The sequence below is a fragment of the Haemaphysalis longicornis genome, unplaced genomic scaffold, assembly GCF_048455015.1.
Source record: "Haemaphysalis longicornis isolate Haplotype H1 unplaced genomic scaffold, Haemaphysalis longicornis Haplotype H1 scaffold_1, whole genome shotgun sequence".
NCBI classification, from domain to species: domain Eukaryota; kingdom Metazoa; phylum Arthropoda; class Arachnida; order Ixodida; family Ixodidae; genus Haemaphysalis; species Haemaphysalis longicornis.
In genome coordinates this window covers 59842584-59856909 of record NW_027526203.1, presented here as the reverse complement: position 1 = coordinate 59856909, position 14326 = coordinate 59842584, and the positions used below count along the sequence as shown (strand labels likewise).

At 47.3% G+C, this 14326-nt stretch overlaps 1 protein-coding gene across 1 annotated transcript in view; it reads right to left on the bottom strand.

Annotated features, from left to right (window-relative positions):
* The window catches only part of LOC144174007 (tachykinin-like peptides receptor 86C), a 965900-nt gene that overhangs the window by 613624 nt on the left and 337950 nt on the right, over nt 1-14326 (bottom strand). The window lies entirely within an intron of this gene.

The window sequence follows — 14326 nt, the reverse complement described above, 5'->3', positions numbered from 1 at the left end:
ATTATTTTTTTTTTTTTTTTTTTTGGCCGCGTGATGGCGCCCAGTAAGGACAAGTGCCTCCTCTGCTGTCTCGCTTTCTTCGGCAGGCAGGAGTTTTTTCGATGTTCTGCGTGTAAACGCCGTGCGCACGGAAAGTGCATTGTTCTTCCGGACGAGGAACTGCAGCGTTTGACCTCCGGTGAGCAGCCGTTCGTCTGTAATCTGTGTGTGGCCGCGGCGTCACCCGCTAGGCCTAGCGACCCCGGTGACCAAACCAGCGAAGACGGTGAGCCAGCGAACATCCCGGCCAAACGAGTGGCGTCCCCTGTCGGAGCATGCTTCAACCCTTCGGCGGACCTACGCGCAGAGGTAGCTGCTTTGAAGAATCTCCTGTCCGAAGCCTGCGACAGCCTCTCTTTTCTTGGGGATGTTGTCACCTAGCTGCGGGAGGAGAACCGGCTTCTGCGGCGGGATAATGTGGCTGGGCTTGCCCATCAGGCTGCAATCGTCGCGTCCCTGCGTGAGGAGGTTCGCTGCCTGCGAGGGGAGCTCGCCCGTCCGCCGCCTTCCCCGAAGCCTGCTAGCCGTTCCACGCTACCGGTGACGTCACCCCACTCCGGTCTCCCCATGAGGTCGTCGTTCGCCGCAGCTGCCGCCGGTGCAGCGGGCGAAGGCGGCCCTCTCCTGTCCTCGACGAAAGCTTCGGCATTCTTAGAACGCTCCAGCGGTCAACCAGGTGCGGTGTTGAGTGATTTGAGTTCCCCATCGGACTGCCCCTTGCCTCCGCCTCTACAGTCCGACACTGCGAGTAATGACCCGCCGGTGAACTTAGTGAAGAAAAGAAGCCCTCCTCGCGTTGGTGCATCGGAAACTTCTGAGTTGGTTGTGGTGCGCCGACCGCCGAGCTCCAGGGCCATCTTTGTCTCGAAGTTGTCGGCTAACACGACATCTGGGCAACTGTTGGCCCACTTGTCGAATGTGCAAGTCAAGCCATTGTCGTGCAAACGCCTTAAAACCAAGCATGACTCCTATTCTTCTTTTTGTGTAACTGTTGACGCAGAGTGTTTCAGGCGCCTGGGCGACCCGTCTATGCGGCCATAGGGCTGCCTCTTCAAGCCGTTCCAAGGCAAGCTCCACCCTGGCATGGTGCACAGCTGTGAAACTACTGAGAATGACCAGTAAGAACGACACTCTTGACATCTATTATCAAAATGCTCGGGGTCTACGTACTAAGTCCTCCGAATTTCTTAGAAATGTTGTGTGCTCCAAATTTTCTGCTATTGTTATTACTGAAACTTGGCTTTGCGATGATATCTCATCTTCCGACTATTTTCCTCCGACCTATGAAATTTTTAGAAGTGACAGAAAGTTAACTGGGCCTAAGCAAAAGGGTGGCGGTGTTCTCATTGCCATCGATCGCTCAGTGCAATGCGTGCGGCGTGCAGACCTCGAGACTCCAGACCCCTCTTGAGGCCTACCTCAAGAGGGGCGAGAAGCTGCTCATCGGTGCATTCTATATAACCCCGGATATCTTACCTGCTGAATATAATCTCAAGCTCACATCTATTGAAAATGTTTCCAATTCACACTCCAACCATAAGCTAATTATACTTGGGGACTTCAACACCCCAGGTATTCACTGGAACAGTCTTTCATTTCAGCATAACAACCATTATGCAGCGCAGAAATGCACCATGTTATTAGATTTTCAATCATTCACCTCCTTGCAGCAGTTCTGCCACATGGAAAACTTCTGTGGTAATGTCCTAGATGTGTGCTTCTCGAACTTGAAAAACGTACAAGTGTGTGCCTCCGAAATATCTCTTGTACGCCCCGACAAGTTTCACCCCCCTCTTATTGTCTCTATCTCTGTCGCTGCCCAGCATTGCTATGGTGGTGTTGACGATTGTGCAGTCCCGCGATATGCTTTCAAGCGTGGAGATTATGTTGGGCTCTATCACTTTTATTCATCTGCTGAATGGTCTAGTGTTTTTGATGTCAATGATGTTGACGAACAGGTTCGACGTTTTACCGAAATTGTCAGGAGTGGCATGGAAAAGTACATCCCTTTTTATAAGCCTGTTCATTCCAAATTTCCCCACTGGTTCTCTAAAGAACTTCGAAGTTCGCTTAAACTTAAGGACAGTGCCCACAAAAAGGCCAAGCGGTCTGGGCTTGACAAGTGGAAAGCGGATTTTAGTCGGTATCGCTCACTTTGTAAAAGCCTCTACCGGCGTGACCACCAGCTCTATATAGAGTCGTTAGAGGCTTCTGCGTCTCAGAAACCGGCTGACTTCTGGAGGTATGTACGCGGCCGTTCTAAGGCGTCTAAAGAACACATTAGTCTGATTAATTCCGATGGGGAACAGGTTGAGGATGTCGCCACGAGCTTTGCTCAGTACTTTCATTCTGTCTTTCAACTGCCAGATGGTCCCGACGAACGCCTATCGTTTAATAATATGTCTAATTTTAGTACACTTATGTTCGATGAAAAACTTGTCAATGATAGCCTTAAACGGATGAAACCGTCATTTTCCTGTGGTGCAGACGGAATTCCGGCAGCCCTCATGAAGGCTTACGGCAACATTTTTGTGCCTGTCTTAACTTCCATTTATAATAACTGTTTGCTTTTCGGTAAATTTCCTCGTGCATGGAAGATTGCTCGAATTTTTCCAATATTTAAGTCTGGTGATAAGTCAGCCGTTACCAACTATCGCCCAATCTCACTCCTTTGTGTCGCCTCAAAACTCTTTGAGTCAGCTCTGCACAACATTCTTGCTGCCTGCGTCAAGAACGTTCTGATACCAAATCAGCACGGCTTTTTCTCGGGTCGATCGACGGTTACAAATCTTGCAAGCTTCATGACTCAGGCTTCGGCTGCAGTTTGTGAAAACGGCCAGTTGGATGTAATTTATTTTGACCTCAGTAAGGCGTTTGATGTAGTGAACCATAAATTATTAATTAACAAGCTTACTATCTCCGGTGTTGATGCAAGTCTTGTTGCCTTGTTGTCCAACTATCTCCTTGACCGGTCCTTTTACGTAGATGTAAACTTCAAAAGGTCTAGTGTTTACACTGCAACGAGTGGTGTACCTCAGGGTTCTGTGCTGGGTCCACTATTGTTTTCTATCTTTATCAATGATGTGTCAACAGTGTTAACAAAATCTTCATTTCTTCTCTATGCTGATGATGTCAAACTATTTAGGCACATTAGCAGTTTTCAGGACTGCTGTGCCTTGCAGAGGGATGTGTCGGAATTATCGGTCTGGTGCAGCAAAAACTGTCTAATTTTAAATCCAGCTAAAACAAAGGTTGTCACGTACAGCCGGAAAACGCATCGTCTACTGTTTTCCTACAGTATAGCGGGAGCTCCGTTGCAAAGGGTTGAGGAGATTAGGGACCTCGGGGTTCTTTTCGACAGTACCCTCTCTTTTTCTTCTCATATTAGGCTCATCACCCGGCGAGCACTCCGAAGTCTTGGAAATGTGTGTCGGATTACAAAGGAATTCTCTTCTCCAGATCCATTTCTAATGCTATACAATGCAATATGTATCCCCCAGTTAGAATATGCTTCTGTTGCCTGGAACGGCATCTCCAAATCTAGTAGTGAATTAATAGAACGTGTGCAGAAGAAGTTTTTATCCATATTTAAGCACCGTCATCACAATCACAGTTCGGGTCCTGATTCTGACTTACCCATAGTTCCTTCCATTCCTTCGTTGACCTGCAGACGTATGCGTGCAGACCTTACATTTCTTCACAAAATTGTTCATGGTGACCTTTCTTGCGCAGACCTGCTTAACTGTTTAGAGTTTAGTGTTCCACAGAGGCCCACCATGTCGCATCGCCCTTTCTTGACCGCTGCGCGCAACTCCAATCATTCTCCTGTGCGCAGAATACAGAATTGCTACAACCGCTTCTCTGAACGCCTTGACATCTTTCAAAGCTCCTTTACAATTTACCGTACTGCTTTGTTGAACACAGTATGTTAAACATCTATGATATCTCTGTCGTTCGTTTTTCTTTTTTTTATTGCTGAAATTTGGTTTCTCTGTGGTTCTGTTTAACCACTATAGTTGCCTGTTTTTGAAACTGTTTACTTATCGTGGTTGTCTTATCATTTGTCTCTATACTTTGTCATTGTTCTTGTCGTCTTACTGTTAAACTTTGTTCTCTGCTTGTTGTGTATTCATTACAATAAGCTGAGCCACAAAGGCATCTTCTTTTTCTTTTTTACCTGTACCCAGGCTCCGCCTGTGCTTTATTTCTGTAATTTTCGCTACTTCAATTTGTGTGTGTTGTCGCTTGTTTATTTCTTTCAATATGTTTCTTGTATTTTGTTTTCATGTAACTATCCGTGCGCCAGCACCCAGGCCTCTGGCTGTTCCTGGGCACGTAAATAAACATGATTGATTGATTGATTGATTGATTGATTATTATTATTATTATTATTATTATTATTATTATTATTATTATTATTATAATGCTGAAGCTTTTCCCCCTTTTTTTTTTTGGAACTTCCTAATATGTTGTTAGAAAACCTTGGCTATATACGTATACTCTATGTCATGTTGATTCAATATTTGCTTGTATAGTTCCTATTTTTCACATCTACGGAACGTTTCGCTGGCCGAGTGGCATGGCTTGCAACACTAAGCCTGCCTTTTCTTTTTTGACTTTCTGTTCTTCTTTTTTTCCTTTTTTGCTTTCGAAGATTTCTGTAACTATTTTTACTTTATTGTTTATGTCATACATATAGTTTGTGTATGTTGTCTTGTCTTAATTGTAGTGTTTTTTTTTTGTATGGTGTACCAGTACCAAGACCCTAGGGTTGTTCCTGGGCACCGAAAATAAAGGTTGATTGATTGATTGATTGATTGATTATTATTATTATTATTGATAGCGCTGATCTTCTTGCTGAGCTACACCTTAAAGTTACTCTAAAAACCACGAGAAAATGTCATCATTTTCGCACTCTCCGATCCTGTAACAGAACCTGTTCGCTGTTCCGGCTGCAGAGCACATGCAACGTCTATTATGCTGACAGATATTTTTAACAGCTCGCTCCATCAGTTCAGTTCAGACATTACCAGAACTTTCACTGGTTTAGGCACTGGAGTGTATTCTCCTTGTCCTTCTATTGTCATTCATTAGGCAATTACCGCCCAATTTCATTAACCAGCATCTGCTGTAAGATCATGGAACATGTCATATTTTCACACCTAGCAAACTTTCTTGAATCATTCTGTTTTTTCACTTCAACATGGGTTTCGAAAAGGCTTGTCCCGCGAAACGCAACTCGTAACATTAACAAATGACATTCATTGTGTGCTTGATCGGGCTTCTGAAGTGGATTGTATATTTTTAGATTTTTGCAAAGCATTCGACACAGTGTCTAACCAATTGCTTTTGTACAAATTGCGTTGTCTTAATATTGACCCTAATGTATTAATGTCGATTGAGTGTTTTTTGACTAATCGTTTCCAATATGTGCATGTTAACGGCCATAACTCTTCAACAGTTCGTGTTACCTCCGGTGTTCCCCAAAGCTCTATGCTTGCCCGTTGCTCTTTCTTATTTTTATTACTGATCTGCCTACAAATGTAGCATCTCCAATAAAACTTTTTGCCCGTTCGCTCATCAACACACTAGAAGCAGTGCAAAACCGGTAAGCCCGTTTTATTCTTTCGAACTACAACCGGTCTTCCAGCGTAACTCTCATGAAAAACTTCTTGTCACTTCCGCCCCTTTCATTGCGCAGAAAGATTTCGTGCATGTGCCCTTTCTTTAAAATATATGAGCTTAATACTTCACTTAAAAACACGTTATTCACGCCACCAAGTTATATCTCATTCCGCATACATCATTTGCGAAAAGTTGACGTACCTCAATGTCGTACTGCTTCCTACTTCAATTCATTCATCCCTAAAACATCAGCTCTGTGGAACCAACTGCCGTCTTCCTTGATGCTTGCAACGAAGGTGGAACAGTTTAAGAAACAACTGACTGAATTCTACATGCCGCGTTATGTTTCAAATTTTTTGCCTTCTAGCTGTTTTGTTCAAAATATTGTGTATTTCGTTAGGTTTGTTTAATGAAGTCAAATTTTGTTTGTACCAAAGTGCTACGTCTTACACGTGCGAATCAATATGCCGTGAACGTTTTCTTGTGCCAACTTTCTTTTGCAATTCACCGCAAACGTTACCGTGATTTTGTATTTTTATTGATGTATTTGTTTTGTACCACTCCCCTCAATAATGCCCACTGGGCCATGAGGGTGTCTGAAATAAATAAATAAATAAATAAATAAATAAATAAATAAATAAATAAATAAATAAATAAATAAATAAATAAATAAATAAATAAATAAATAAATAAATAAATGAATACATAAATAAATACTGTATATGCCTCTCTTCCGTAGCTACCAATTCATCTTTTTACTTTTAGTTTGACGCTTGTAAGGCTGTCTGCTTCTTGCGTTGTCACGCTCTCTGCGAAGTATACTGCCCACAGAATTTTATTTTTTTATGTTACGGATTAATGCTACAAGTTTACATGTACATTTGTGTTGTAAGAGATGCTCGTTTTAATGTGCGGGCTGTTTATGTGTACTGCTGTATCATGTCAGCATTCCTGGTGTTCATTGTGTGTACGGTGTATATTCTCCAATGTGTAGTAATGTTTCTACTTACATGAAGTACAGTGTCAAGGTTGCTTTTCGTCTTTCTTTGTTTCTTATGTCATCCATATATTTGTCAAATATGTGTTTTACTTGTTATCACTCTTTATCGTCTGCACTCCATCTTGACGTGTCTTGTCTTCGTTTGCCTTGCATTGTTTCGGACTTGTATCCCTAAGGCCTCAGGGGTGTCCCTGGGCACAATAAACATGATGGATTATTATTATTATTATAATCAAACTTTGTTCTCTGCTTGTTGTGTATTCATTACAATAAGCTGAGCCACAAAGGCATCTTCTTTTTTCTTTTTTACCTGTACCCAGGCTCCGCCCGTGCTTTATTTTTGTAATTTTCGCTACTTCAATATGTGTGTGTCTTGTCGCTTGTTTGTTTCTTGCAATATGTTTCTTGTATTTTGTTTTCGTTTTGTTTTTGTTTGTGGCCGCCACGTTGCTGCGTACCAGGACCGCCGTCCCTTCCTCCGTCGGGTCCGCGTAAGTCACGTATCCTGGGATTCTGGGTCTGCCGTGGGTCTCCTGGAGCGCGATCACATCCGGCTTCTGGTCGAGGCTCTCGATGTGTAATTGAAGTTCTGCCGATTTGTTCTTGATTCTCCTGCAGTTCCATTGGTAAAAGATCGTGGTCTCTCCCCCAAGGTTGTGTCTATTATTGTTGTTCCTCTTCATCGTCGTCCGAGGTTACCTGGTCGCGCCTACTTGCGACCGCCCCCTTGATTTTACTGGTACTCGCGGGCTCCCTTCTCTTCCCGGAGAGGTCCGTGTACCGCATTTTTGCTTCCAAGGACGAGGTCTTGGCGGCTTGTTGGTCCAGCTTGGTGGATAAGTCCTCCATCCTGCTCTCAATCTCGACCATTTCGTGCTTCAGGCTTCCCACCTTGGACCCTAGGAGCTCCAGCTTCGTTTGCATGTCGTTCTGCTGTTGGGTTAATTGGTTAATGGCCGCGAGGACCGCCGCCAGGCCATCCTGAAGCTGTGGCATCTGACTTGGCTCTAGCGACGCCCCCTCCGGCTGCGAGTTTTCGGCGTCCATTTTCTCGTGACGGGGCGACGACGACGTTGACGGTTCCGCCTCCCGATCGGGTAGAGGTGCGGGGTCCCGCCTTGGCACCTTGCGTTTCGTGTTGGCGTCACCGGACGCTTCGTTTGATATAACTGCCCCAGCGAGCCTTCCGCTAGCTAGCGCATCCATTTTCTCCATTAACGCCCTGATCTGCAGGTGCTGTTGGTGGATTTGAGCGTTCTGCTTTTCGATTAGTTTTTTCAGATCCGCGCATTCGCTACATTCAGCGGTTGGAGCGCTTTGGGTAGAGGGAGGAGGAGGGGAGGAAGGGGGACTGAGAGGATGGAACTCCTTCTCGCATGCGAGACCGACGGAAGACCTGTCGGTCCAGCCCACCTGTTTCTCGGCGTTTCTCCATCGAAGGGACCCGGCCTGGGATTTGGACCTCGATCTCGAACGAGACCCGCGTCTGCGGCTGCTCCTCCGGCCACCCTTGGCACCGCCCGACGTCGGCGCACGGCGGCGACCCGAGGGGCCGCCCGATGGAGTCTGGCCCGCGCCCCTTGGGCCACGGGACGTGGAGCGTCATCGGCTCTGGTGGCCCCCCTTGCGGGCCGGTGTTGCCGATCGGCGGCGAGGGCTGTTGCTGCGTTGGCGTCGCCCTCTAGGACCACTGCGTTCTTGACTTTTTTCGGCTTCGGCACGTCAGCGTTCCCAGCGCCGGCGCCGCACCACGTAGGGTGTCTTGAAACGGGCTTTGCAGGCCCGATCTGCGGTGAGGTGGTTGCCCCCGCAGAGACCGCACTTTGGGTTACAGGCGTGCTTAGAGTCTGGGTTGGCGACGCCGCACCCCCGGCAGATTCTGTTTTGATGATTGGGGCACACATCCATCCGATGACCGACGGGGCCGCACTGGTAACACATGTCAATCTGCTTGCGGTACAGCGAGCACTCGACCAGGAGGTTCGCATACCGTACGTAGTTGGGGACCTTGTGCCCCGCGAAGGCGATGACGACGGACGTGGTCTTGCCTATCCGGCTTGCCTGGAGGGCCGACGGGTTATGCTCGTGGACCACGAGTTCTCGGATTTCTCGGGCGGTGTCCGTCAGCGGAACGCCCCGTATAACTCCCTTGACCGTACCGTGAGGTGCCGACTCGTAAGCGCTCACCTCGTCGGACGTCCCGTCGATGACGATGCGTTCCACCAGGGCGTACTTGTCGGCGTTCTCTCTCTTTGGCGTGCTTACGATGACGATGTTCTGTTGGCGATTCGGGCATACTACGTCATCCATGGCCACGACCCCGCCGACTTGCGCCGCCGCGGATGGCTGGACTGATCTCTACGCGGGACACCTCGCAGACTTGGAGGTCACCCCGGGGTCTCATGACGATCTTTATGTCATCGCGAGGGAGCTCCGGCATGCGGGCGGCCCGCAGCAGCCTCCCCTTGTTCAAACTTCCGCCTTGTGGTGACGTGGGTCTCCGCCGCTGGCGCCTCCTGGAGCGCCGCTATCTTGGGTTCCACGTTGACCGTCGCCGTTGGCGGGTCCGCCGCCATTTTAGCATTCTTGGTGAGGTAGCGTTAGGCTTAGCCTGCCGTTCTTTTTCTGCTTGAGCTTTTCACCGGCGGTTTTCCACCCCAGCGCTTTCGAGACTTGTTCTGGTAAAATCTCTTCGCCTTCAACTTCGACTCTCATGGCTGTCGCCATTTTAGGTCAACGGCCGCTTAGCTGAGAGCGACGGCGTCGTTGAACAGAAGCAATTAGCGGCGAGACGTCACAGCACGGTCCCAGGCCTAGCGACTACCGCGGCCGAGGCCGGGTCTTCATTAGGCTTAACGACGGGTGCCTATGGAGGATCCACAAAAGGGGCTCAAATTGTTGGAGACATGGTCCCCTACCTCGGATTCCGGTGTTTCGATGGTCCTTGAGACTTCAGAAAGTCGTACGATGCATTTTCGGTGGGGTACGAGTTGATAAGCCGACGCAATTAGCACAAAAATACGAGCCAATGCGAAGCACGCCCGCACAACTCGGCAGCCGGTGGCGGCCCCCGCACGACGAAGACCTTCTTTCTCCTGCGCGAGGAGAACCGGCTTCTGCGACGGGACAATGTGGCTGGGCTTGCCCATCAGGCTGCAATCGTCGCTTCCCTGCGAGAGGAGGTTCGCTGCCTGTGAGGGGAGCTCGCCCGTCCGCCGCCTTCCCCGCCTGCTTCCCCGAAGCCTGCTAGGCTTTCCATGCTACCGGTGACGTCACCGCACTCCGGTCTCCCCATGAGGTCGTCCGCCGCTGCTGCCGCCGGTGCAGCGGGCGAAGTCCTGGACGAACGCTTCGGCATTCGTAGAACGCTCCAGCGGTCAACCAGGTGCGGCGTTGAGTGATTTGGGTTCCCCTTCGGACTGCCCTTTGCCTCCGCCTCTACGGTCCGACACTGCGAGTAATGGCCCGCCGGCAACTTAGTGAAGAAAAGAAGCTTTCCTCGCGTTGGTGCATCGGAAGCTGCTGAGTTGGTTGTGGTGCGCCGACCGCCGAGCTCCAGGGCCATCTTCGTTTCGAAGTTGTCGGCTAACACGACATCTGTGCAACTGTTGCCCACTTGTCAATTGTGCAAGTCCCGCCATTGTCGTGCAAACGCCTTAAAACCAAGTATGACTCGTACTTTTCTTTTTGTGTAACTGTTGACGCAGAGTGTTTCAGGCGCCTGGGCGACCCGTCTATGCGGCCATAGGGCTGCCTCTTCAAGCCGTTCCAAGGCAAGCTCCACCCTGGCATGGTGCACAGCTGTGAAACTACTGAGAATGACCAGTAAGAACGACACTCTTGACATCTATTATCAAAATGCTCGAGGTCTACGTACTAAGACCTCCGAATTTCTTAGAAATGTTGTGTGCTCCAAATTTTCTACTATTGTTATTACTGAAACTTGGCTTTGCGATGATATCTCATCTTCCGACTATTTTCCTCCGCCTATGAAATTTTTACAAGTGACAGAAAGTTACCTGGGCCTAAGCAAATCGGTGGTGGTGTTCTCATCGCCATCGATCGCTCAGTGCAATGCGTGCGGCGTGCAGACCTCGAGACCGAGGAATCAGTCTGGCTTGAGGTAGGCCTCAAGAGGGGCGAGAAGCTGCTCATCGGTGCATTCTATATATCCCCGGATATTTTACCTGCTGAATATAATCGAAAGCTGACATCTATTGAAAATGTTTCCAATTCACACTCCAACCATAAGCTAAATATACTTGGGGACTTCAACACCCCAGGTATTCACTGGAACAGTCTTTCATTTCAGCATAACAACCATTATGCAGCGCAGAAATGCAGCATGTTATTAGATTTTCAATCATTCACCTCCTTGCAGCAGTTCTGCCACATAGAAAACTTCCGTTGTAATGTCCTAGATGTATGCTTCTCGAACTTGAAAAACGTACAAGTGTGTGCCTCCGAAATATCTCGTGTACACCCCGACAAGTTCCACCCCCCTCTTATTGTCTCTGTCTCTGTCGCTGCCCAGCATTGCTATGGTGGTGTTAACGATTGTGCAGTCCCGCGATATGCTTTCAAGCGTGGAGATTATGCTGGGTTCTATCACTTTTATTCATCTGCTGAATGGTCTAGTGTTTTTGGTGTCAATGATGTTGACGAACAGGTTCGACGTTTTACCGAAATTGTCAGGAGTGGCATGGAAAAGTACATCCCTTCTTATAAGCCTGTTCATTCCAAATGGCCCCACTGGTTCTCTAAAGAACTTCGAAGTTAGCTTAAACTTAAGGACAGCGCCCACAAAAAGGCCAAGCGTTCTGGGCTTGACAAGTGGAAAGCGGAGTTTAGTCGGTATCGCTCACTTTGTAAAAACCTCTACCGGCGTGACCACCAGCTCTATACAGAGTCGTTAGAGGCTTCTGCGTCTCAGAAACCGGCTGACTACTCGAGGTATGTACGCGGCCGTTCTAAGACGTCTAAAGAACACATTATCCTGCTATATTCCGATGGGGAACAGGTTGAGGATGTTTCCACGAGATTTGCTCAGTACTTTCATTTTGTCTTTCAACTGCCAGATGGTCAAGACGAACGCCTATCGTTTAATAATATGTCTAATTTTAGTACACTTATGTTCGATGAAAAACCTGTCAATGAGAGCCTTAAACGAATGAAACCGTCATTTTCCTGTGGTGCAGATGAAATTCCTGCAGCCCTCATGAAGGCTTACGGCAACATTTTTGTGCCTGTCTTAACTTCCATTTAGAATAACTGTTTACTTTTCGGCAAATTTCCTCGTGCAAGGAAGATCGCTCGAATTTTTCCAATATTTAAGTCTGGTGATAAATCAGCCGTTACTAACTATCGCCCAATCTCACTCCTTTGTGTCGCCTCAAAACTGTGAGTCAGCTCTGCACAACGTTCTTGCTGCCTGCGTCAAGAACGTTCTGATACCAAATCAGCATGGCTTTTTCTCGGGTCGATCGACGGTTACAAATCTTGCAAGCTTTATGACACAGGCTTTGGCTCCAGCTTGTGAAAACGACCAGTTAGATGTTATTTATTTTGACCTCAGTAAGTCGTTTGATGTAGTCAACCATCAATTATTAATTAACAAGCTTACTACGTCCGGTGTAGACGCAAGCCTTGTTGCCTTGTTGTCCAACTATCTCCTTTACCGGTTCTTTTACGTAGATGTAAACTTCAAAATGTCTAGTGTTTACACTGCAACGAGTGGTGTACCTCATGGTTCTTTGCTGGGTCCACTATTTTTTTCTACCATTATCAATGATGTGTCACCAGTGTTAACAAAATCTTAATTTCTTCTCTATGCTGATGATGTGAAACTGTTTAGGCACATTAGCGGTTTTCAGGACTGCTGTTCCTTGCAGAGGGATGTGTCGGAATCATCGGTATGGTGCAGAAAAAATTGCCTAATTTTAAACCCAGCTAAAACAAAAGTTGTCACGTACAGCCGGAAAACCCATCGTCTACTGTTTTCCTACAGTATAGAGGGAGCTCATTTGCAAAGGGGTGAGGAGGTTAGGGACCTCGGGGTTCTTTTCGACAGTACCCTCTCTTTTTCTTCTCATATTAGGCTCATCACCCGGCGAGCGCTCCGAAGTCTTGGAAATGTGTGTCGGATTACAAAGGAATTCTCTTCTCCAGATCCATTTCTAATACTATACAATGCAATATGTATCCCTCAGTTAGAATATGCTTCTGTTGCCTGGAACGGCATTTCCAAATCTAGTAGTGAATTAATAGAACGTGTGCAGAAGTTTTTATTCATATTTAAGCACCGTCATCACAATCACTAGTTTTCATCTTGATTCTGACTTACACATAGTTCCTTCCACCCCTTCGTTGACCTCCAGACGTATGCGTGCAGACCCTACATTTCTTCAGAAAATTGTTCATGGTGACCTTTCTTGCGCAGACCTGCGTAACTGTTTAGAGTTTAGTGTTCCACAAAGGCCCACCAGGTCGCATCGCCCTTTCTTGACCGCTGCGCGCAACTCCAATCATTCTTCTGTGCGCAGAATACAGAATTGTTACAAGCGCTTCTCTGAACGCCTTGACATCTTTCAAAGTTCCTTTACAATTTGCCGCACTGCGCTGTTGAATACAGTATTTTAAACAACTATGATATCTCTGTCTTTCATTTTTTCTTTCATTGCTGAAATTTGGTTTCTCTGCGGTTCTGTTTAACGAACAGATAGTTGCCTATTTTTGAACCTGTTTGCTTATCATGCTTGTCTTATCATTTGTCTCTATACTCTTGTTATTTTTTTTTGTCGTCTCACTGTCAAACTCTGTTGATATGCTTGTTGTGTATTCATTACAATAAGCTGAGCCACAACGGCATCTTCTTTTTTTCTTTTTTACCTGTACCCAGACTCCGCCTGTGCTTTATTTCTGTAATTTTCGCTACTTCAATTTGTGTGTGTCTTGTCGCTTGTTTGTTTCTTGCAATATGTTTCTTGTATTTTGTTTTCATGTAACTATCCGTTCGCCAGCACTCAGGCATCTGGCTCTTCCTGGGCACGTAAATAAACATGATTGATTGATTGATTGATTGATTGATTGATTGATTGATTGATTGTTATTATTATTATAATCCTTGCGCCGCGAGATCGCGCCTAGCAAGGATTGCTGTGTTTTGTGATCTTGTGTTTTTTACGGTAAGCAAGAGTTTTTCCGCTGCCTTTCCTGTAAGAAACGCGTGCACGCGAAGTGTGTTGTATTGCCGGCCGGTGAGCTTCAGCTCCTGAGATCTGGTGCTTGGCCGTTCAAGTGCAATATCTGTGAAACGGCTGAGGTGGCGGCTAGGCCTAGCGTGGCCAGTGACGATATCGGCCCGTCCGCAAGCAGGGCTCCTTCCCTTTGCTCCCTTCGACGAGACTCGCCGGCAGTCGTCGAGAAAGCCCCGGCCCCGCCGTCCCAACCAGTTGGCCTTCGAGTGGAAGCTGCCGGTCTTCGCGCACTCCTCATCGACGTGCTGGATGGAATTTCTTTTCTCAACGACCAAGTGGCCCGGCTGCGGGAGGACAGCGACCTCCTTCGCCGGGAAAACATGCAGGCTTTCGACCGTCTCCGCCAGGGGAGGAAGGTAGACTTCCTCTGTATAGCTCCCTGCGGGAGCTATATACGCCTCGAGAT